Consider the following 24,016-nt stretch of genomic DNA (forward strand, 5'->3'; position numbering starts at 1 on the left):
CCTCTCAGTGAAGCCATCAAAGGTTTCATGCTGACGTTGAGGACCTCAGCCACAACCACACCACGACGGATGATAGCGTTCTTGCGCTGAGCAATCTTTTTGAATCTAATTAGATTCTGCAGCAAATACATACATAATCAGGGTGCTTTGTTAAGCTTGGCGAATGCCCGTTGGCAAGGTGAAACGTACACTCAATTATTAGATGGTATATGTTATTCCATTTTTTAGCAGTCTCTTATCCTTTGCTGAACAAAATGAGTTTGCTATTACTTCATTTACGAGCACTTTACGCTCTTTACATATCACGCAATGAGAACCACTTGACGATCGGCAAAACCGGTCGTGCGTGTGTGTTCTTAGCGCAAATGCTTTCAATGGGCACGTCTTTCGTATCGGCTGTTATGAAAAACAAATGCGTTCTTGAACTCGCGTTGCCAACCTTGGTTTCCCGGAAACGTCGAGTGCGTTACAGGGGCAACTGTAATACTTCTACCACAAGAAAAGTATCTCAGGCAAGGTTTCTTTGCTTGCATTGGCACTCACGTAATGGAATGGATGAAACTGCTCGCAGACAAACACTACAGTTTTTTTTTTTTTTACGTGCTCAAGATACTTCTAACCATGGTGGCCTGTGCCTGGTTTTGTCGAACTTCTGGCAGGAGCTGACGGATCAGCACAGAGAAATTGATAACATTGTCATGGTCAGATGCGGCTAGGATACTTCTATAATGCTAGCACAAGACATCAAATTCTCCTCTTGGAGCGCGGGTGGTTTTTAATACCACCGTCTGCGCACAGCCGGATAACTTCGTTTCATCTTCGCATCTCACCACGAGTTCGCCGACGCGAGGATGCCCTGCTTTGTGGGCTATGCCTATGGGAGCAGGCTTCACAAAATTTCTTGCCTTCCGTATTCGAATGGCTGACAACGCTGCTTGTGGTGACTGTGGTATCGAGGAGACATGTGAACACATTTTGCGCGTCTGTCGTCGATACAGAGTACGGAGAGAAAAAAACTTAAAAATTAATTATATTACGGGGGTTTACGTGCCAAAACCACCTTCTGATTATGAGGCACGGCGTAGTGGGGGACTCCGGAAATTTGGACTACCTGGGGTTCCTTAACGAGCGCCTAAATCAAGTACACGGTTTTTTTCGCATTTCGCCCCCATCAAAGTGCGGCCGCCGTGGCCGGGATTTGATCCCGCGACATCGTGCTTAGCAGCCCAACACCGTAGCCACTAAGCAACCACGGCGGGTCCAGAGAATCGCTCACCACTGCGCTAGCTCTCACTGATGACATGCAATTGTCGGAAACCACTTTGCAACGTGGACCTCCCAAGCTGTCGCAGCAGATGAGCACGAATTCATTGTTGCAATTCTTAAGGAGAAAACGACCTTGACAATCGACTGTACTGTTATGATTTGCCGCGAATGACTGTGATCGCATGCATTTGCTTTTTCGTTTTTTAAATATATTTTTTTACAGCTGAACCTCAACACCCCAGAAGTGAGTAGCAAATTGAATTTTTCATTCCAGTTAACCTCCCCTTAACCTTCATGCTTCTGTCCTTTCTTTGGTCTTTTTTTTAGCAGGAACATGTTTTCTGCGAGGGTGGATTTTGATTTACAGGTGATGGAGCTCAGTAGACGAGCACATAATACGAATTCCAATACAATGAACCTTTATTCAACGAAACGTTTTTTTTTTTCGTAGAGCAGTTGATTCTCCTGTCTCTGAGATTACCACTCATTTAAACATAATTTACAGTTATCATACATTCTGGATACCTAACTCAATGACACTATAGATAAAGCGCAGTTGTCGCCTGCTTTTTCGGGACCACAGCGCATTTTCCAAAAACGATCACCTACTTCACGAAATTGCGAGTGTCGCGTAACGTCGCCTACCGTACTATAAGCAGTGCCGGCGACGGAACGTGGGACGGCCAAAATTGCAGCCTTCATCGAAGAAGGCCGTCGCGTGGTTGCAGAAAAATATAAAAATAAAGGCAGGAGGGGGGGGAACTACAGCACGACCTCGTGCCTTTGTAAGTATCCCTACGCAGGCACGAGGATAACGGTTGTTGAGATATCGAGGCGCAGGAAAAAGGGTTCGGGCGGGCGGGCGAGGGTTGAAGTAAGGTCGCCGTGATTAACCCTGGAACAAGCAGCCGAAAGAAACAGCAACGACAAAGACAACCTATCAGCCCACAATGCACCAACTAGCAAAGGGAGCCACGAGCGCGGAAACAGGAACGATCGGGCAACCCTTCAAGGGAGCCGGCCCCCCTATAACCACGCGCGAGCGCTGATTGGTCCGCGCGGGAAGTGACGTCGTCAAAAAGGCGCGCTCACGCGTTCGCGCGCGCGCACGCACGAAAAAACTTGCGACGGAGCGAAACACGGAGACGGGAGCAGAAGGCGAAGAGGAGGGGTTAGAAGAGGGAGAGAGAGAAAAAAAAGCTCTAGCGCGACGCGGGTTTCCAATATGGCGTCGGGCACACTTCCGGCACAACGCCCACGCGCACAGAGCGCGCGCGCGTCAGCCGGACCGGGGGGTACAAAAGCGACGGCCGCGGACGGCTCCGATCCCGACTCCGGAGTCAGGACCACCCGAAACGCGTGCGCGGGACGCTTTCGAAGAGAGAGGCGCGAAATCCGAGAGCGAGCCGAGTGTGCGAACCCAGTATAGAGGCTGCTCCTTACCGGTGTCTTCGAGCGAATAGAAAGCTAGTAGGGATAGCAAGCGAAAAGAGGGACTCAATAAGGGACGAGAGCAGAACCGCACTTTGTTTCCGACTTCGCCGCGTAGTTATCATTGCCGCCTGTTGAGCGGCACAGCGTGGCAGTATCCGCGTTAGTGACTTTCCTTTAGATCGGCAACAGCTGCGAACGAAAGCCGGCCTCTGACTCGAGTTCGGGAAGGAGTGAAGGAAGAAAGAAAGAAGTCAGGGACGAAACGACCAGTGCAGCGACTTCGCCCTGAAACATCCCGCTCCTGAGTTTGCCCCTTCGTCCGCTGTTGGAGAAAGACCTGCCGAAAGAGTGAGTTATTTGGTGCGACGCCTTTGTACCTATACCGTAATGCGACATCCTACTTTGCTGCACGCAGAAAATTGTCGTAGGTCTTAAGAGGCTATTAATACTTGGCACGTTTGATTAACAGTTACCTTCACGACGCAATGCAGTCTTGCGAAATTTGAGCGTGCGGAACGTCCCGATTTGGTGTACCGCTAAGATTTGATAATTTTAATCATCCTCGTGGGCGATGTAAATAAATGTGTCGCAGTAATGTTTTGAATAGGGAGAGAGAGAGGCGAGGTAATCGACATTTGTGAAATTTCGAGGTGCTTGGATAACTAACGTGGTCATAATTGTTACATTGATTCTAGGCCAAGTGCAGCGCGGTGGCTCAGAACGCGACAAGTAGCTGGTGTGTTTCGCCCAAGTTTTAATGAAACGAGTGTAACCAATTTAGGTCTAGGTAATTACATCGCAAAGCAAATGACCTAATAATAACAAAGATGTCTAGGTATATCTCTTTTTGATTTCGAGAACTTTGCGCCCTTTTGTGTACGCGTATATCTCTGATGACAGTTATGAGTTGTAGAATATTCACAGTCAACTTGCGTACGCTTGAATGAAAATTTTTAGCAAGTAACCAATGGTTCTGCTATATTATAGCCAAGAAGCTGGACTTTTTTTTTTGCACTGTCTTAGTTTGGCACCGAACATAGAGTTGTATCATTGCGCGGATTTTCGTGCTACATACGCAGGGCATCAACGTGGTCGGTGCACCTATTCCGCGAAATAATCTTATTTTTCATTTTGTGAGTTTTACGTTCAAGAAAATTCTGGGGAAAACGTGTACTAGGGCGTTTATCTTAATCATTTTTAGTTGAAAATGATTCGTCATTAGGAGCTTCTACAACTTTCGCCTTAGGCGACTTTTTTCGCACACGTCTCGGTACGGCGAGGCCGTATCACTTTCTGAAAACTAACGGTTGTCTCCGACGTTTCTTATAAGGTTTCAAATACCGAACACTGTCGCTATTCCCTGACAGCCATTAACTGAACAACCTGCAATCCTTAGAAGAAAAAAGAACCAGCAACATATTGCTGGAGACATTTAGAATACTGGTGCCTACTTTTCAGCATTCGCTTGTTGAAAGGAAACAATAGTAGAGTGAGCATGAAAACTGTGTTGAGATGGCATTTGTATTCGTTAGTTTCGTTGGAATAATTTGCGAGAGAATGTCCCTGTCATAAAATGTTGAAAATTTGTACTGGAAGCTCTGACCTGCTCTGCAGGACCTGAGTCGATGAAAATATACACGAACAGCTGAGATATATGTATCCTGGGACTCTATAACGTAAAACTATTCCAATATGTTTTTACTCCAATCTCCTGACGTCACATTTACATAACTGCCGACGTAGGCAATGGATGGTGACCTGCAGCGCTGTTTGAACCACCAAATCAGACGCTGTCCTCTTTTATAGGAGGCCGCTTTAGTTTGATTTCAAAGCAAATAGCATTGCCTACTTTGACAGGCTTTTCTTATTGAATTGTCTGGCAAGAGGCATGGAGTACGTAGAAATGAACGGAGCTTCAGTGGGGCCGAGCTAGCGCACTCAAAGTAGATAAGAAAAATAGATAAGATAAGATAAATGTAGATAAGAAAGGTGTGGAGGGTGGTGTCGGCATCTGGGATTGGACCGCCTCCCCTGGCTTAGCTTGGGGTGGCTGGTCGAAAATCGCGGTGGCGTGCAACGGAAGGTTAAAAATGTCGCTGCAACGAATCCTCAGCGACGAATTGGCAGAGCGATGTCGTACATGTGCTGGAAGGGTTCGACAACGTTACACCGCCACGTAAAATGCTTTTCTTAGGCAGTTTTAGTGTTGCGCCATGACGATACGTACGCAGCACGCAAGGGCTTTGCGAAACGTAGCAGCGCGTGTGACGTCAGGGCTTTTGGTACTGGGAAATGCCTACGTACGTAAGCGGGCGGGCGTCGTTAGATGACGGGTGCGTTTGCGCTGCGTCGGAGAATATTCAGGCCTTTAAAAGACGCTGCATTTAATACGGATGCAATACGCGAATCATATCGAGAAAAATAAAAACAGAGCACTCACTTTCTGAGGCTGGCACAGTCATTTGCGACGAACTGCGCCAACAGGAGGTCCAGCCTATCGCGCAAACAGCGCACACTGAACACTTTCTCAAAAACAAACTTGATATTTTTTGCTCTGGATTCCCGCCGCGAAGAATCCTGGAATGGGTTCTGCGCATACACTTCACGCAGCAAAGCCAGAGCGTAGGCCATTGAAAAGCACAGCCTTCCGCTGGTCGCCTTTGACGCCGAGATTTTGCGAAACTGTTTTGTCTCGCGTTCTCGCGAGCAAACGAGTACCACGAGAGCAGCACGCTGTAGGCTCCCGACGTACGCGCGCAAGAATCGGATGCGTGCGTACACAGCGGCCGCGTACGCATCAAGTACCATTCGGGTTGCGTTTTGCACATGCACACTTTCCAGAAGGTAGTGGTCTTACGTACGCAACGCCGTTGCGTACGCAAGGTGCGGAGTACCAAAACTGTCTATTATACGCAAATAAGTCTGTTTCCCCAGCAGCTGCGAGTAGTCAGTGCCAGAGTGATCGGTAGGCAGACGTCTTATATTCCTTTCGTAATTGGGCAGTCTCCAGTTATGTCAAAAAAGGCCGGTTTGTCCGGCATATCAATGCAACTTTAGTGTGTAGACCTCATTTTGACGTGGTCAATTACTGTGGCTTTGTGACGTCACGTGACAGAAAGTTGAAGTGGGCGCCACTCGAAAACGTTGGACAAATAGCGGAGGGCTAATAGCGAAAAATGTGTGGAATCTGAAATATTTGTTTTTATGTTGTTCGGTCTTATCATGCCTAATCATTGCGCACACGTCATGCCCGATGGGGAGGTTTCGCGGTTTTCCTGACGTCGCGTGACAAGCAGGTGAAGATGAGGGGGGGGGGGGTAGCCCGAAATTTTTCGACACATTTTGTGGAGGCGTGATTGCAGACATGGAATAGAAACAGTTTGGAATAGTTTTACGTTATAGCACCCTTGTGTTCCACCTGTCCGAAGGAAGAACTGAAACCATGGAGGTGTACGGCTCTGACCGGCAATCAAAACATGGATTGCGCCGTTAGGCCCATAGTGCCACGGCCCATAATCGCAAATGACATGCGTACTCCGATAGCAATAACATTTACGCGTCCCTCCTGGCAGGGAGACAACGGCCGAGGGACGCCCGCAGTTTGTCGAAGCTTATTAAACCCCGTGTAACCGACGTGCAAGACAATATGCGCACCAGAACGAAACGGTATCTACACGAAAAAAACGCTCTCAGCTGCGACCTCCACCCGGCCTTGTTGTAGGGTTTACAGCCTGCTGTCACTGACAGAACGATTTCGTTCGGAGTCAGAGCAACAGTTTTAAAAACCGCGAAACATTTGTATGTCACATATTCTTTCAAGGTGCGCGGAACACAAATACTTTTGAGAATAAAATGGCTTTGCAAGAGCTCCCGCAGCGCTATATGAGGATTAGGCTTGAGAACATGCCATTGTCACCAAATAGCAGATAAAAAAATTGCGCGCTCGCTTAGCAAGAAAAAATAAAAGAACGCCTGCTTTTTTCAGGTACGCTTTTTGCTTTTGACCAATCCTAACTTCTTACAAGGGGAGCAGGTGAACGCTTCAGCCACTGCGGTTACCAATGTGTTCACGCATAAAAGCATCGAACAGTCCAGATATGGTTTATCTGTGGTTTAATATGATGCATAAAGGAACTGCTCCTAAACAATAAAAAAATAAAAGAAGAAACACGTAGGACAAGTATTTCTGCCAAACTCCTGCTCTTCTCACAACCCATTCTTATACCGACTCCCCCTTTATTGTCTTTGTGTACTTAAAGTCGATGTCATGGGCAAAGCCTGAGTCATCGGATGTTTCTTAAAGGAAAAACTAACTTCTTACTACACTTTTTGTACAGAATACGGAAGTTTTTGGTAGCACGCAAAAACATTGTACAGTATGCGGTGCAAATTTGAGCTGGTCGCTATGCTTTGAGGGCAGAGTGATTTTTTTTCTTTAATAAAAAGCACCACTAAGTCGCTCTTTCCACGGGAAAAAAAGTCATAATTTCTCGATGCTGGGAAAAGGCCAGCAACGAGAAAACGCCGCAAACTTTTTATTTCCTTAAACATAAATGCCTAAAATCTTGAAGCCTCATATGACTTATATAACACAGCAGTCAGAGATAATTAGGCTGACAATAAAATATTAAAAATAATGTTCCTAACCGACTCTGCAGGCATTTTCACTAAAGTTGTTCTCTCTCTCTCTCTCTCTCAGTAGAACAGCGTCTTTCCTTCGGGGGAGACATGATGAACTGGATATTTACTGAGCAGGATCGATTGCTCGGTATTTGCTTAAGCTTAGAAACTCTAATTGCATCCCTTCTACAAAGTCAGGTTCATTTGCAGGCCTAACGGGAAGCTCTTTCCTATCTCACATGGAGCGCTCAAAAGGCGAAGAACCATTTGCCCCTTCACTGATTGCCCTTTCAATTTGCAGGAAGCGATGGGCTGTTTTGCTTCTAAAGAATCTTTTACAACATGCCAAGAGCACTTTCAAAATTAAACTTTGCCCAAATGCACCAGCAGTGTTTTAATCTTTTTCGCTAGTGTTTGTTTTCCGTCAAGGGGTCTTCACGGTTACTTAAAAGGAACTACTGTCGCTTCCAAAGAGCGCTTTGAGGAAGAGTAGCACATAGAAATTCCCCAGGGCAAGCCTACGAGTAAGCTTTGACAAAATTCTCGAGGATCCATGCGATTTGCATGCTCTAATGAGTTCCAGGTATCCATTGCTTCGTCAATCAACGTGACCAAGTAACTTCAAGTTTGAACGATATGAAATCTCTCTTTTTTTAATTTCATGATGACTTAGTCTTGTAACACCACGAGAGTAAAACGCTAGAATATCAACCTAATCACAGCTGTCCATGCGCGATGAGTTTGATGAAAACCACATCACTTTTTCTGTCACTCTTCTTTTCGCTGTTCCCGCTGCGTTTATTATATTAGCATTAGCGAATGGTCAATTGCGCTTCCAGGACAGCCTGATTGCTTGAAGAGAACAAACCGATTGCGACAACATCCAGTTTACTTGACCAGATTTTACCATAAGAAGTCTGAATATTGAATGGGCTATTGTCTTTTAGATCAAACTTATGACGACGTTAACATAAAACTTGCGGTAAAAAATCTGAAAGTATACCTTTTCACCCCTACAAGGTGTATGCCATAGCTTATGGCTGAAATTCGCTGAATTTTTCGGCAGCCTTAACAATTACTACAGCGATAAGCAAAGATAAAATGGTTAATTCCTGCGTTCCTTCAGAATGCACCGTCATTTCAGTAGAACTGAAACAGGGTACTAAGAGTAGACACAACAAGCGTTCGTTGTGTCTACTCTTCCCGTCTCTCTTGCCTTTACGCTACAACTACAACTCTTTTTCTGAAACGAATTGCCCCCCTCCCCCCTACCTCTTATTTATTTTTATTATTTTTTATTGTGCAAGGTGGTCCAAGTATCTTGGCATTTTAAGGTCGAGCGCAAAGGAATTTGCCCACTCGAGCTAGTGCTGCCGCATTTGCTCCGTCCATATTTCAGCGGAGACACCAAAAAAGCGGCTTCGTGTACACCAGTTTAGCAGAGCGCGGTTTAAAAAAGTGTCCTAGTTGTCATACTCAGTGCCTTCCTCGTGACAAAGATTATTTACGCTTATTAAAATTTTGCTACACCACGAAATTTTGATATAGACAAGCCCAACAGCTCAGCATGGCTGAAAGAGTTACATCGCATTGTTAATTGAACTTTAGTTGCAAAGGGCTGTACACCATACAATTTCAACACACAGTCTCATAATTATTTAGAGGCACTGTAATGGTGTATGCAGTGTTGTTCCCGTTTTCTTTATTTCCACCACGTGCTGACATAAAGAAAGATTGTGTAAATTTGTAAGGCGGGGACGCTTCAAAGAAGGGAACGCTGGCGTCTACTTGCGGTAACACCTGGCTACAAAGGAAGCCCATACGGGACCCTCTTAGAGAAGCCTACGCAGTTGAAGAAAAATTGATCTGGTAGGAGAACTGAACCCAATGCCCAGACTATCTTGGGTGGGTAGATTGCACGGTTAGAGCGAATGAAACATTTAATTGAAGCAGCTCTTGTGTGCACAATAAAGAAGTGAGTTATACGGAAATCCTCCAAATGATTGCAATACCTTGTAGAATATTTCTCTTGTTCGTTTTTTTTCTTTTTGTTCCTCTTTCTGTCGCCGTTCTAATTTGATGTGGACACGTTTCCCATTTGCTCTTCGTTCTACTAGAATAAATACTAGGTTTTCAAAGAACAAGTGATCAACCCAGGCAAAATTTTTTTGTTCGGCTTCTAATTTAGATACTCGTCCAATATATGAAACGGAACACCGGATAAAGAAAGCCGGCAATTTTCCTTGCGTGTGCTTGTAATGAGGAAACGTTCCGTGAGCATGATTTTTCGGCAGGAGAACAACACAACAAATAGCAGCGAGTGAGGTTCAGAATTTCATATATGCAGGAATCTCGGTTCGAATACAGGTGAAGTGTGTTCCCTTTCATACTAGACGAGGGTGCGCGTCCTCAAGGTGGTGATATGTAGCGATAGCTTTTCCTATGCGATTCGTTCACGTACTTTTCACGCTTCGTCAGTCGTCAAAGTGATGCTTCGGCCACGTTATCAATGGAATCAACCACCCGTTAACGATGGGCGATACGAACTTCACAGAATCGAGTGGAAGGCATTGCTGCAAGCTCGCGGCCCACAGCAAATACACTGCTGCAGTTGCGCTTTCTGTGAGGTGTCGGAGGCCCTTTCACTTACATTAAAACATTCCCAAGAAACTTGTCATTGCGAAAGATTGCGAAACATCATACTGCCCAGACCCCATTAGGACGTGATGGCAAGCATTTTAGTTGAGATCGTCCCACAGCACATTAATCCTTACGCGCATCTGCAGAGCCACTTGTGGCTTCGCTTGACTCCTCCACAGGCATCGACCAGCTTCATTTTTCACAAGTAAACCGTGCGTATCTTGCTAAAAGACGCGCTGAGCAGAGCCAGAGATTAGTCCTAAATTATGACGGAGCTTGACAAATGAAAAAAATAAAGTGAGCGACGCAGCTTTTGCTGCTTTGTGCCATCTTGCTCAGCACCTTTATAATTCAAGTATGGTCCAACTAGTCCGCAAGAAAGTATTATTGCTTACCGCGCTTACTTTCACCCCCTCTCTCTCTCTCTCTCTTTTTTTTTCTCCCTGTTTGCACCTCGGCGAATGTTCTGACATCCTTTGGTGCTTTTCAGTCGTGAATCGATCGCCCGGCTTGGCACACCGGCAGTCCACACGCTGGCGATGACAGCGGCATTATTAAAGGACAAGTTTTGCCACATCATTTGGCAAATGCTAAATGATGCAGGGATTGTTTTGCGCAGCTTGTACACGGAGGGTGCCGGCCAAGGTACGCGTCGTCGTGAGAGAAGCCTGTACTTGACGTTCCGCAAGAGATTGAAGAGTGCGCCGGAGCAATACACACGTCTAATAAGCCGCGGTGCAACCCCGCTGACCAATAGTGCTGCTTTCGCTTGAAAGCAGCAACTGTGCCTCACTTCGTACTGCTTCCTTTGTTCATTAAGTTTGACTCCCCCCCCCCCAGAAAAAACTGCCGCGTAAGCGGAAGCCTGTTATTAACGTTTTCGCAGACACTATGCGCAAGGATACGTACGTGTTAGTGCATACGCAATGTTGCGATGCATGCAGTTTCTTTTATTTCTGATCAGTTTCTCGGACAGTAATCTTTTACCATGGTTGTGCTTCTATTCAAAACGCACCGGTTAATGAAATTACGCATTTTCCGCGGTGCTTTAATCATTCTTTCGAATCATCGCCATGACTACCGGGAAAGGAAGATTGTAGAATGAAGCCTCATACTTTGGGTAAAATGTAAATCAAAACTCTTTATTGAGCAACCATTGCCAGTGATCGTTTTCGTTTTTGCCATGTGTCGTGAACGCAATCGTAACCGTGATCTTTAAGCGTGGTTCAGATAGTGTTCTTGAACATAAATGCGTACCTGCCATGGTAGCCGAGTGCCTATGGCAATGTACGGCTACGCTCGAGGTCGGTGGTTCAACCCCATCCGCGGCGGAATGCAAGTACCCTCGTGTACCATGCATTGGGTGCACATAAACAACCCCAGCTGGTGAGAATTAGTGCGTCGTCCCCCTCTACGGCGTGCCTCATAATCAGTTCGTGGCTCTGGCCCGTAACGACCCACAATCTAACATGAACATAAATACTGTAATCTGAGAGAAACCAAAAGCTATAATAAAGCAAGCTGGATAAAAAGCTGATAGTTGTTAATTTTAAAATATTGTAGATAGCGAAATAGTTAAAGTCTGATCATGCACAATATACGCAATCGTCATGAAACAGACGTTGGTTTCATTGCACCATTAATTTAAGTTTTGCCTCACGGAATACCACAGCATGCCTCCTTGTTTGCCAAACTTAGTTTACGTATGGCCTTGCGGCGAGAAGTGTAAATGGTTACCCTCGTTCCTTATCTATTTAGCGGTGGTGACTTTATATGAGTTTCAGATTTGTACTCTACTTCATTTAGGCTGCTTTAAGTTTTTTGTGCACAATATTTTTTCTGGAACAACTACACAAAACCTTTCTTTCACATCACCATCCCTGGCCCAGCACTGTTGGGATCGCGACGCTTGACATCTGTCATGGCCATGTCTGGTAGCCGATCGTACCTACAATTTTTATAGTTATCGGCTCCTGTGGTTTAAGAATGCCTCGTTGCGATCAATGCTGAATCAGAAGTGCTTGAAAGCAGCCTCTACGACGAATTTTACTCAAGAAGATGACGTGTGAATGCAGTGCGAAAGTTATGTTTATTTGTACCACCGAAAAAACAAAGTCGCACGCCATACCCCCACACACAAACCACACACACACGTTCTCTCTGTATTCGTTTATTCAGCTCCTATCACAGCTCGTGCATGATACAGAAGAAATATGAAAGTCACAATTCTGCGTTTCAAGTGGTCACATCATGAAACTCAGTTAATGGAATAACACAACGCATCAGGAGAAAAAAAAAGTTAAAAAATTTCTGATGCACGAACAAAGTGCTGATTCAGGCATACGACGATGTAGGATGTGCAGCCATTGATTGGTGTTCAAGAACACGCGGAGCTTCTGTAATGTTCCGGTACTCCTGTTGCTGGTCACTTTTCCACTTGCTGTGATGGTACCAAGCTCCTATAAGCGTAGTGCACCGCAGAGGTGCCACTGATGGCCACCTAGCGGGCGCTTCCCATAGTACGATCGGGAGCAGCGAGCAGAGTACAACCCTTTGCAGCAAGGATGGCTGAAGTTCGCGACTGCGATTTTTCCTTTGTCCGGGTGCCAGACTGCTTCTTCTGCGGTAACAGCTGCAGAAAAGATGCTGGCCTCTATGGAAGCGGACATGAACGGGATGTTACCGCTGTTTGGGACAACACCCTGCACATACGTGTCAGATGAGTCCCACAGACAAGCGCAATGAACCCCAGTTACACGAAGTGGGGCTCATTAACTAGCTGCTTGGTTTTATTGAGTAATGAGATGTGCCGACCGTTCTTTTTAATTCTATCATTGCCGTAATACTGCTTCTGTAGCTCGGTAATAGGCACACGTCGTTAGTGCGGACTTATTTCTCAAACAAATCCGCACGGTGCGATGTCCGCACGTGTCGTAGTGATCATTATGCCGATGAATGCATGTTACATCGCTAAATGAGCACCGTCAAAGTCGCTTCAAGAAGAGTATTTGCGAATTTATTGATGGAAACGGGTACGCTAGTGAACGAAGCCACCAAACGCACGGATGAACAAAAGCGCGAGCTAGCGCTGTACCGCCCACGCAATTCCGCTGCATGGATGAACTGCCGTTCCCGCTCCAGTTTTCGCAATTTGCAATTCTTTTAGAGAATTGGACCTGCCTGGAGAAGTTCAGAGCTAAATTCCGACTAACTTTCAGTAGATTTATTTTTCTCGAATGTTAAAGAAGAGAGGTGAAACATAATATATTTAGAAGCAGAGCAGCGCCAGCCAATGAAGATGAAACCTCACACATGAAAACCTCGCACATAAAAAAAGAACAGCAAGAGTTCTGCATGAAGCAACTAGCAACAGTTCAACATGCGCAAAGTCAAGGATAAAATAGATGCAAAAACATGGAGTGCGCGACAGCTGGTGGGGCGATTTACTGGGCCGCATAAAATCAAAAGTTTCAGTTCGTGCAAACTTCAGTAGCTTTAACATACAACATGATACACTAGTGCAGCCGTGCTGCCTAGCTAGAGCAACACGGTAAAGATGCGGCAAATGGTAGAAGCGGCATGAGGCATTCAGAATTTTAGCGAAATGCCTTAAATCTCCATGCAGCACAGCGGACGAGCCAAACCAAGCATGGGCAGGCCGCGATCAAGTTCGTCACTTACCTGTGTAAACATCGATCGAGAGCAAAAATCATCGACACGAAAGAAGAAAGCATGAGAAAAACAAATTTCCCGCCGAACGGCGGCGATCCTTTGCTACCGTTGCTCTCGCTGATGAGACTTTGCAGGGAATGATAAGAGCCGACACGTTTCTGGGGTATTTGAGCACACCACCGTGAAATAATTCCTCTTCGACATGCCTTGAAGCTTCGGCCACCACACACATGCGAAGGGTGTTGCTTATTTTGCTCTGAAAACGTGAATCACACAGAGAAGCACGACGCAGAAAACTACGGCGCGCGGCTGCCTCGTTTCCTGAGAGCGCTTCGCAAGGCCGTCACCAGTGGCTTGTCCATCGGCGTGCACTAGGCGTATCATTCACGTGCGCGTGACACGGCGAGTGTCACAAGTAGTTCATTCGCGCCCAATGTTGTGACCAAAGCCGTGGCCTTGAGACTAAAGGCCTCGTGCGAGACCGAAAGGACTAGCACGAGGTACACAGTTAATACGCACTGTAACTGTGTATCTCTACGTGGTGCGTGTGACACTGGTGCTTCTTTGCGCATTAGGGGGACACGGACCACCATCTCGAAACAAGTATGTTAGAACATTTAGCAACCGCCTTCGGATGTCCTCTGCACGCTGGATGCATGGATAGATGGATAGATGGATGCTATCAGCGTGCCCTTTGGAATGGGGCGGTGGGTTGTGCCACCACACTCGTGTTATTATATTGCCTAATGTCCTACCTATACTAAAAAAAGAAAAGGAAAAAAAAACACGAAGGATTCCCATCACCAAACTTTATGTACCCCTATTGGGAACTTTGTTTTTTGCACGCCTCTGTTGTTTCTCGTTTGCCTACTTTTGCCCCAATCTTCCAATCATATCTTACTAATCGTTGTTGTGGACATGCTACTTTCCCCCTGCTCTCGTTGAACCCAAGGGCTTCCAGGAGGCCAGAGGTGCCTAAATCAACCGCTGGGCAGATATCTTCACATTCTAACAAAACATGCTCCATTGTTTCCCTAGCTTTACCGCAGCAAGCACATTCTTCTATCTTGTATCTCACTTTCTAAGAGCGAGTTCTAAAGCATCCCGGTCTCTCTTCGAAAAGTAATGAGCTTCCCTTTGAGTTATCATAAATTGTTTTTTTCCTTATTTCGCTTTTTTCTCTGAAGTGGTTACTCACAGGAGGTTTCTTTTTTATTTCCGCCACCCTTGAGATTATCTCAGCCTCTCCGACTTTCCGGTTGATGTTCTTTGTTGCTGTGTTGCTCACCCTATAGGCCACACACTTGCTGGGGCGCTTCCTAGTTCTTTGCCTCCACTGTCGATCATGTTTTTCCTGTACAAATATCTGAACACTCTCCGACCCCATTTACTTTCTTCCGTGTTCCTTAGTCGTTCTTCATAATCAATTTTACTCTCAGCTTCCCTCACTGCAAAATTTGACCAGCCCATATCAACCTGCACAGCTTCATTTGTAGTTTTCCCGTGAGTGCCCAATGCGAGGCGTCCAACTGACCTTTGGTTGCCATCGAGTCCTGATTGTACCCCTGACTTCAAGCAAACAACCGTATTTCAAAATGTATCTCCTAGAACAATTGCACTATTCCACATACCCCGCAGCTACCTAGCGCATCGCCATAGCACTCTGTGTTTCATCATGGCCGCGTTTCTCTTTGCTTTTGCAGTTATTGTTTTTTCCTGTATTTCCCAATATCTATTGTCTTCGTTTATCCATATACCAAGGTATTTATATTCTTTTACCCGAGGTATTTCCTAGCCCTGTATTGACACTGTCTGTTCAATGCTTTCAGTAAATGTCATAACACATTATTTTTAACGCTAAATTTCAGATCTAAATTCTCGCCTTCCTGTCCACAGATATTAGACAAACGTTGCATAACAATTTGCTTGTTAGCTAGCAATAGAATGTTGTCCGCATAAAACAAAGCTGAAAGCCGCTGCTATACTTGTACCTGCCTGTTTGTATGAGAGATTAAACCGGAGATTACTTCCTTCTAGCGCTCTCTCCATTCTCACCACGTACTTCATAAACAGCAGTGGAGAAAAAGGCACCCCTGCCTCAGTCTCTTGTTGATATTAACTTTTTCTTCGCTGCTCATTTCTTCCCATTCAACGCATGCGGTATTTTCTTGGTAAATTTCTCTCAAAACCAGTATACAATCAGCGCCTAAGCCTTATCCTTCCAGAATATACCACAAAATGTTGTGGTCTATGTTGTCATACGCTACTGTAATGTCTAAAAAAGCCACATATAACGTTCTTATTTCTACTCCAGATATTAGAATAGACTGAGTAAGGACAAATGAGTTATCATCCAGACGCCTACCGATTCTGAAGCCATTCTGAAGTTCTCCCAATATGCCATTACTCTTTGCCCACGCTTGCAGAATAATCGTTTTTCGCTGCACTGTTCTCGCCTGAGCATAAAGCAGTGCCCCGTGTATATGGCTACATCATGAGGCATCGGTCACCAATATGCACGGCTGCAATGCGGCGAAAGCATAAATTGGTCGCGATGTCACAAGTGTGCGAAAAACAGAGGCGTGATGCAGTTTCTGCAGAGGCGAATGGCGTCGCTTCGAGTGACCTCATGACTTGCACTCTGGAGGATGCAAACAAGCAATCAGAGTGAGTGTTTCGACAGAGTGGGTATTTTGGCGTCTTGAGAAACGCTCTTTAGTTTATTCTAACATGAAAACTCAGGTCTTCCGACATATGACAAGGTCAAAGTTCCACAGAGTTTGTGCCGCTCGCTCTTTTGTACAAATTATGACACAACATTAGCAAGATAAGTGGTTAACTACGCTAATTACTTCATTTCACTTCATTTCAGCTTTCTTTAAGCATCGGGTAATTTTTCTTTCAGGTGGTTCAGGATGACAAAGTAGTTGATAGCTCATCATAGCTTAAAATTAAAAAAATGAGCGTATAAGTAAGTGTGTGCAGCTTTCTTTACGAAACACACTCCAAGAGCACGTGAAACTGCATAACTGTAGTTATCCGCCACGGTAGCTCAGTGACCATGACGTTGCGCTGCTCTGATGAAGGTCGCAGTTTAGATCCCGGCCACGGCGGCTGCATTCCGGTGGGGGCTGAACTCAAGAACTCTCGTGCGCTTAGATTTAGGTGCAGGTTAGAGAACCCCAGGTGGTAAAAAACTTATTCGAATATTCCCCCTATGACATGCCTCATAATCAGATCGGGGTTCTTTCCCCTCCGGTTAACCTCCCTGCCTTTCCGCTTTCCTCTGTCTCTCTCTCTCTTGGGCATAATACTCTGGAGTTTAATTTTAATTTCACTGTAACACTACGGCTAATTCAAAAACTGCGGCATTTTTTTATTGAAGGCATCTGCGGCAAACAATATGTAGTGAAAAAGGGCGGAAGAGAAGGGGCATCAAATAAATGCATGCAGCCCTGTGTGAAGCAGGTACTGCAGGCATGTGCCCATTTGTTGTCCTTTATCCAACGGGTATAGTCCTCTAGACATGCGGCTTTGGTTTGGCCTTCGTAAGCATAGTGAGCTTGATACCTGTATCCTGGTTCCAAACTCACTAATCTTTGCGTTCTTAGGTGATCTTTGACCATTGGCCGACCATCTTCGCTATTATGCGTCAGGAGTCAGCATTGGTTGAAATAAGAGGAGTATATCAGGGCTGTGCGAGGGCAGCAGCCACAAAAGGCGATAGGCATTCGCCGTAGACACAGGAGCCGGACACTTAGGACACGTAGCAGCGCTGTCACTTGCAGAACCGCAGGCCTGCAGGTGACAGCCGATGTCGGGGCTACCCCAGGCCGAAGCCTCCTCCACCCACGGTAATGCTGCGGAGATGGAAGGCAGTTCAAGTGTGCCAGGTCGGAGAACGGACTTGTGGGCTTGGGCTTGCTGAAACTTTCCATATTGGTGGACGTCACTGATCACGACTTCAAACTTATGGGATGGAACCGAGAGTTTAAAGTTGGTGGAAGGGATCACGAAAAGCATAAGGGAGAGTGAGTGGAGTATAAGCTGACAGAACGGGTGCCATGGTCTCTACATGAAAGACGGGGAAGAGAGAGAGAAACAAAAAGGGAAAGGTAGGGAGGTTAACCATGGAGGTGCCCGGTTGGCTACCCTGCACTTGAGGAGGAAAAAGGGAAATCGTACATAAGAAGGAGAGAAGAAAAATAATAAAGAGCCATCCATTCGCAGAGTCAGTCGCAGAGGAATGCCCACTGTCACAAGCGGTCGTACAGTACAGCAGCCTTCAAGAAGTGCAGAAGGACTTTTGTGGCCTTTCGCATGCAAAAATTCATAGGTCATTGGCCCAGGATCTTTTTCTCCGAGAGCAGTCGATTATCTAATCGGCAGAGTTTAGCCTGTAGCTTACGTCGTTGAGCATCAAAGGATGGGCAGAGACACAGAAGGTGCTCTAGAGTCTCATCGCACCCGCACAAATCGCACTCCGCACTTTTGGCCATTCCTATTAGGAATGAATAGGAATTTGTACATGGGGCGTCCAACCACACGTGACACAGTAAAGCTGTTTCGCGACGGGAGAGTCCGGGTAGCAGGCGAAGTCGCAAGACGAGTAAGGAGATGGCTTGCAATCACCTGCGCCAACACAGATTTGGTGCTCACGTCGAAGACTGCAAAATTCGATCTTTGCAGCACGCTAAAGTGAAGTCTATCGGCAGCAAATACAGCCTAATGAAGTACGTCACGACAATTCAAGTGTTATTACTGGCACCTGAAAGGAAATATCAGCCATGCGGGCGCTTGCACTACTCTTATTATGCCTCCGAAATGAAAAACTGACAGGCTTTGAGTAGAGAGTATTCGTTCGCGTCAACGACTGTTTAACGCTCCTATTCTCTGTTCGAATGCAACTTCGGCAAGTGTCTGTTCTTCTACATAACACCTGTCATAAGAAACATGTGCTATTGACGACTCTGTCACAACGATGGCGTAATAAATGCGCGATATCAAACTGTCTGACTTGCTCGCTTGTTATCTGTCACGTAACGCTATACTATGCGCATTTTTGTATCTTCTACGTTTATTCCTTTATTCCTTTATTCTTCCTTTATTTATTCCTTTGCTCTTATTAAATGTTCTGTCAGTGGCAACAAAGCGTTTATATGAGCGGGAAACTTTATTTGGACATTACTTTCCCACATGCTGGTGTATTTGCCACAGAGCAGCCAGGACAAGAAGCATAATCGAACAAACGACAACTCCCAAACCTAACAAGTTCATCCATCAAAATACGAGGGCGAATCAGAAAGTCTCTGACCCCCTTTTTTTTTATTAGCCAAAAGAAGGTACATACTGGTAAATACAACTGTACGCACTGTTTTACGTACTTTACACCATTTTTCCACATACTGCCCACACCGGCTCAAACACTTGATCCATCGGAGCACTAAATTTAAGGTGCTCCTGTGGTAGAATTCCTGCGCCTGACCGTGGAACCACGCTCATTGTCATGCAAGCCTTCGCGGCCTTTTGGGATCTCACAACACCACCACCTCGCACTTCTCAAAGCGAGACATCTTTCCCCATACGTGAACTGCATTTCCCTGTGGATTTCCATGGGTATTCGTGCCATGCTCTATAAAAAACAAATCACACTTCGTTGCTCGTACGCCGTGGCTGTGTGAAGCACAACCGCCATCTTCAACAACTAACAGCAGCGCCATGCCGCGGAGATAGCGGCAGATAAGGCCGGCCGGTCCAAGAAAGGTGCACTGCTGGGAATGAATGCGTTGACTTCGCATTTACAGCAGTAATTTGCCTAAAAAAAAATAGGGGCAAAGACTTTCCGACTCGCTTGCGTATGTTCAATAATTTCGGTGCTAGATAAAAGTGATAAAGGAGACGTATTCAAATCTACGCTTGTACAAATAAAAGCAAAAATTGAGGATGTTTATATTAGCATTAGAGAGTGTTAATAATCCTGCGCGATGATTTCTTGTTAATCGCGGGTTCGATGGTTTGAAATATTACTTAGAATTAAGGAGACCTTTCGGTTATTCAAAAGAAAGCAGAGCTACCCTTAATATAGATACCCTCTTACGGAACAGAATTGTTTGAATGCTATACAATTTCATAAGCTTTGTCCATACCACAACTCGACAATATTTGGGTGAGGAACTTTTCGCGCCGAATATCCTCTAACGATTGTAATTTAACTTGACTGCTACGATTGCTTGGTCCAGACTAGTGAATCACAGCTCACAAATGATTAAGTATGGAAGTGCTTGTTCGCGCACCACATTGGCTTACTATTGGCTGATTTAAGTCTCGTTTGTACGCACATGGTCCCCAAAACGTGACTCCCTATTTAAGGTCTCTTCACTTTTTTTTCTTTTGCGGATAACATATGTCGACTTTTGTTCTTGCATAGCAGTTGATCAGACTTATCAATATCTCAGATATTCCTGTGTCGCCTTTCGATGCTACAGAGTATGAAGAAAGGAGTCTTCATTAAGCTACTTACTTGCTTTCAAGCGTCAGTAACGCCGAACTAATACAAATACGCATCAATGCCAAAAACTCCGCCATCAACCTTTCTTGAAGTTTCCTTTGCGCTGACGAGAAACTTTTCTGTAATTCAAGTTCCATTTGCAAGCGTACCTAAAGACACAATCGCGCTCGCGAGGCAACGCAGGCAAACTGGGTATGGCCGCATGAACTCTGACCAATTACCTCATCAGCTACACGTTCCCTGACCGTTCGTAATGCTTAAAACAAGATCCCACGGACTTTCTCTGTCGAAATCGAGATGGTGTACCTGCATGCGCCACGCACATAGAATAAATGTGCGTCCATAACTGGCACTGAGATCATAAAAAGCTCTTTGTCATTAACCGGTCGCCTTCGCTAAATATATTTTTACCATCGCCATTGGTTGGCGAGGATGCAAGTGGTTATGTTTGGCCAGTCACATTCGATAACTATAGAAACACTGATATCGATGACCGGCTACCATTCTTCAAAACCGTTCTGGTGTGCTCGGTGCTTGGGTTCCTAAAAAAAAAAATCCTGGCACAGCTTAAGGCGTAGGCCACCATAATGCAATGCTTCTTCTCGCTAAATTCTGTGCCTTTTCTATCAACCGCTATTCACGATTGGTGATTGGTGATTGGCGAGTGGTGATTAACGTAAGCGCAGTGCAGCTCGGACCACTGACGAAGAGCGAAAAGGAATAGCATTGTGATAGAATCGCTACATTAATCCTGAACTGGTTTCTCAATCAAGACCATACATTGTTCACTATTAAGCCGCTGCGCAATCGTTTAATATATTTATAACGCCACAGTCTCCAACTCCCTGGAAGTGGTAGCGTGGCGGCTCTGTCAGCGTTCGTGAGATATCGAGCACTCGCCCACAGCAGCTTTGGCATTTGTCTACAAACGAGTATTCAGTTATGTGCAGCGCGCATGCGACATTAAGAACAATGCGTTTTTCAGTAGTGTCTTTTAGAACATGCTGAACGCTTTTGCGCGTTGCTTGGGAACTCTACTATTTCTTATTCACATCAGCTTACTTGCACTTCTTTCTTTGGCACATGCACCCCCCCCCCCTCCCCGCTTACTCTCTTAAAAATAATTTCTGGGGTCTTACGTGCTACATCAACCATGTGATTATGAGGCAACCTACATTTGCGAACTGCGCATTAACCTGGACACCTCGACTTATTTAACACACCGGCATTGCTCAGCACAGGAGCGTTTTTTGAAATCCCGCCCCCATCGAAATGCGGCCGCCGTGGCAAGTATTGATCCCACGACTTCGAGTTATGCAGCACAATGCCATAACCACTAAGCTACCAAAATGGGCCTACCCCCTCTCTCTACCGCGCATCGCCTCCTTCCATTCCCCTCCTATCAGCTTCAAGTCTAAGGGAATAAAAAAATCCAGGTGTAAATTAATACAATGACTTTGTTCGATTTAAATGCCTTTTTTGTATGCTTTGCACAATGGCAATACAACGTTTCATGGTTACAGTTTGCGTTAATAATGTTAACTATTCATAATATTCAGAATGTTGTTGAAATCCCGCAAGAACTCAGTGCAGTTGAGAAGCTTTTTCTCTAAAAAAAGAATGATAATAATAAATAAAAAATTAAAATAAATAAAGAAGCCCGACTTGTTCGACCCCGGGGGGCTCAGCATTTCTATATATCTCAATATAGTGTGTGGGCCGAACAGCATAAATAAGTCACGTAGGGCGTTTGTGTTCTCTCTGAAGGGCAAGCCGCGCATTCGGCATAGAACGTAACACCGACGAAGTTCTGGCGATCACAGTTGCAATGGCTCACAAGGCGCCAGTTTGGATTCATGCAACGGTGAGCAAATCAGTTGTTGACTGGCACCGATAAGAAATAAGTTAAAGCAATACCGCCTTATAAAGCGGTACATAGGAACCGGGCAGCTGAAGATAACGAAGAAAAACTACGCCATAAAGAATACGGGACGGAAAGAGAAATACCCTTTATTCTCCAGAGCACCATAAGCACCGTACAATTTAGGTGGATGGTTTGGTTGAATGACAGTCGTATCACTACGAGGTATCGAGCAATCGGCGGGGAATGAAACAATGAGAATCTTATGGCACATAATGTTGCCCTGGCTGACGCTTTAGGTCATTTGCATTGCGAGCTTGAACTTATGCGTCCAGATGCTTCCTTAGATGCAGTGATGAACAAAGTGAAAAGAAGGCAACGTAGGATGAATTCGCTTCGACCTACTTGAGCATCACGCTCACGGTGACCATGCAACGACAGTTTTACGCAGCCGCAGGGTCCATGGTGCAATATAATAGATAATTCTACCAGGTTAGGCTTACGTTGATTGAGTAATACGTGCATTGCGCTACAGCCGTTGTGTCAAAGCTTCGCTCTTTACACGCTGTAAACTTTTTTTTCTTCGAAGTTTCTTACAATAAACTTTTAAGTGTAAAATGAACAACGAATGAGCACCGAATAACTCATCCTTTTTCAGTTTCTTCGGATTGCTCACTTGAGCAGCCCGGTCCGAGGCATAGAGATTTAAATTCCTTTGGCCCACAATAGTGCTCCCACAATGTGCGTTTCGATACTTTACGTCACGGAGCACAGACCCTAATCCATCAAATGCGAAAGCACCTTTGCTTTTCTTGCTGCAAGAAACAGCTCTTTTCAACCCAGCACCTGGTAAATGCTTGTGTGTCATTATGTGCCCAGTCTTAGAAAAGGAATGAGCTATCAGTCAGCTGTCGTGAGGATAGCACGATTGTGGCGCTTACTTCTATCATTAGAAAACTCGAGTGCATCATCCCATTGATGGGCCCATGGCGTATCCAGCATCTCCGTACTTGAGGCAAACTTATCACGCATGTACGCAGCCTCTGGAAAACGAAATCTTTACACCATGCATTTAGGGTTCCGAGTATTTCGGCTTTCGAGCGCACAAATATTCGTGTTAGTTTGCTTTGTAATTCTCGTTTGTGTGTTTTCTTTTTCTTTCTTTTTTTTTGGGGGGGGGCGGAAGGGGGTTTGAAACCCTGTTTTAACGAAACACAAAAATATGTTAATCACTTTACTAACTATGTTACCTTTTTTTCATGGCCGCCCTAATCAGGCGCAACGTCACAGCGGTGCAGCATGACACCGGGAATGCACAAATCGACCACGTCCTCGTAGAACTGATACCGCGAAGAAAGAAAGACTGTAGCTTGTTTGTATTAAATGTGTACAGCTCTCCCAGACAAAGAAAATGCGACTTCGGGGATCTCTTCGCGACGACGCTACGTAAAATTAAGAACAACCCGCTGTTGATCGTGGGGGACTTTAACGCTCACCACACGGCATGGGGATATAAGCAGACTTCGATCAAAGGTAGGAAATTGTGGGACGACATACAAACTCATAATCTGGATTTAATAACCGACCCGATGCAGCCTACGAGGAAGGGAAATAGTGTCGCGTGTGATACGACACCCGATCTCACCTTGACGGGGAACGGCACTAAAGCCACGTGGTGCAATACAAACGAAGACTTAGGCAGCGATCACAAAATCATAGAAGTGGTGGTAGAAGGAGGCCCGACAACCTCCCGGAAAAGGAGGGTGGAGGCTGTAAATTGGGACTCTTTCAGGGCACTCAGGGGAGACCCGGCTCCCATCTCTAATATTGCAGAGTGGAGCGATGGCGTAGTGCGCACTGTTAAAGAGGCCACCGAAGTGGTGGAAACTGAGGGGGACAACGAAGCGGTAGACAGGAGATTAGTTAATCTCTGGAGGAAAAAGAAAAGGCTGGAGGACCGACTTCGACAGAAGAGATGAGATCGAAATATCAGGAAACAGATAGCGGCTTTAAAC

At 45.5% G+C, this 24,016-nt stretch overlaps 1 protein-coding gene across 1 annotated transcript in view; it reads left to right on the forward strand.

Annotated features, from left to right (window-relative positions):
- The first annotated feature begins 2,567 nt into the window (after nt 1-2,567).
- LOC142577856 (uncharacterized) overlaps nt 2,568-24,016 on the forward strand; it is a 148,760-nt gene continuing 127,311 nt past the window's right edge. Inside the window, exon 1 of the mRNA XM_075687290.1 lies at nt 2,568-3,048. The gene's annotated coding sequence lies outside the window, so the exon portion shown is untranslated. The remainder of the gene's footprint in view (nt 3,049-24,016) is intronic.

Source organism: Dermacentor variabilis, chromosome 4 (assembly GCF_050947875.1).
Source record: "Dermacentor variabilis isolate Ectoservices chromosome 4, ASM5094787v1, whole genome shotgun sequence".
NCBI lineage: Eukaryota > Metazoa > Arthropoda > Arachnida > Ixodida > Ixodidae > Dermacentor > Dermacentor variabilis.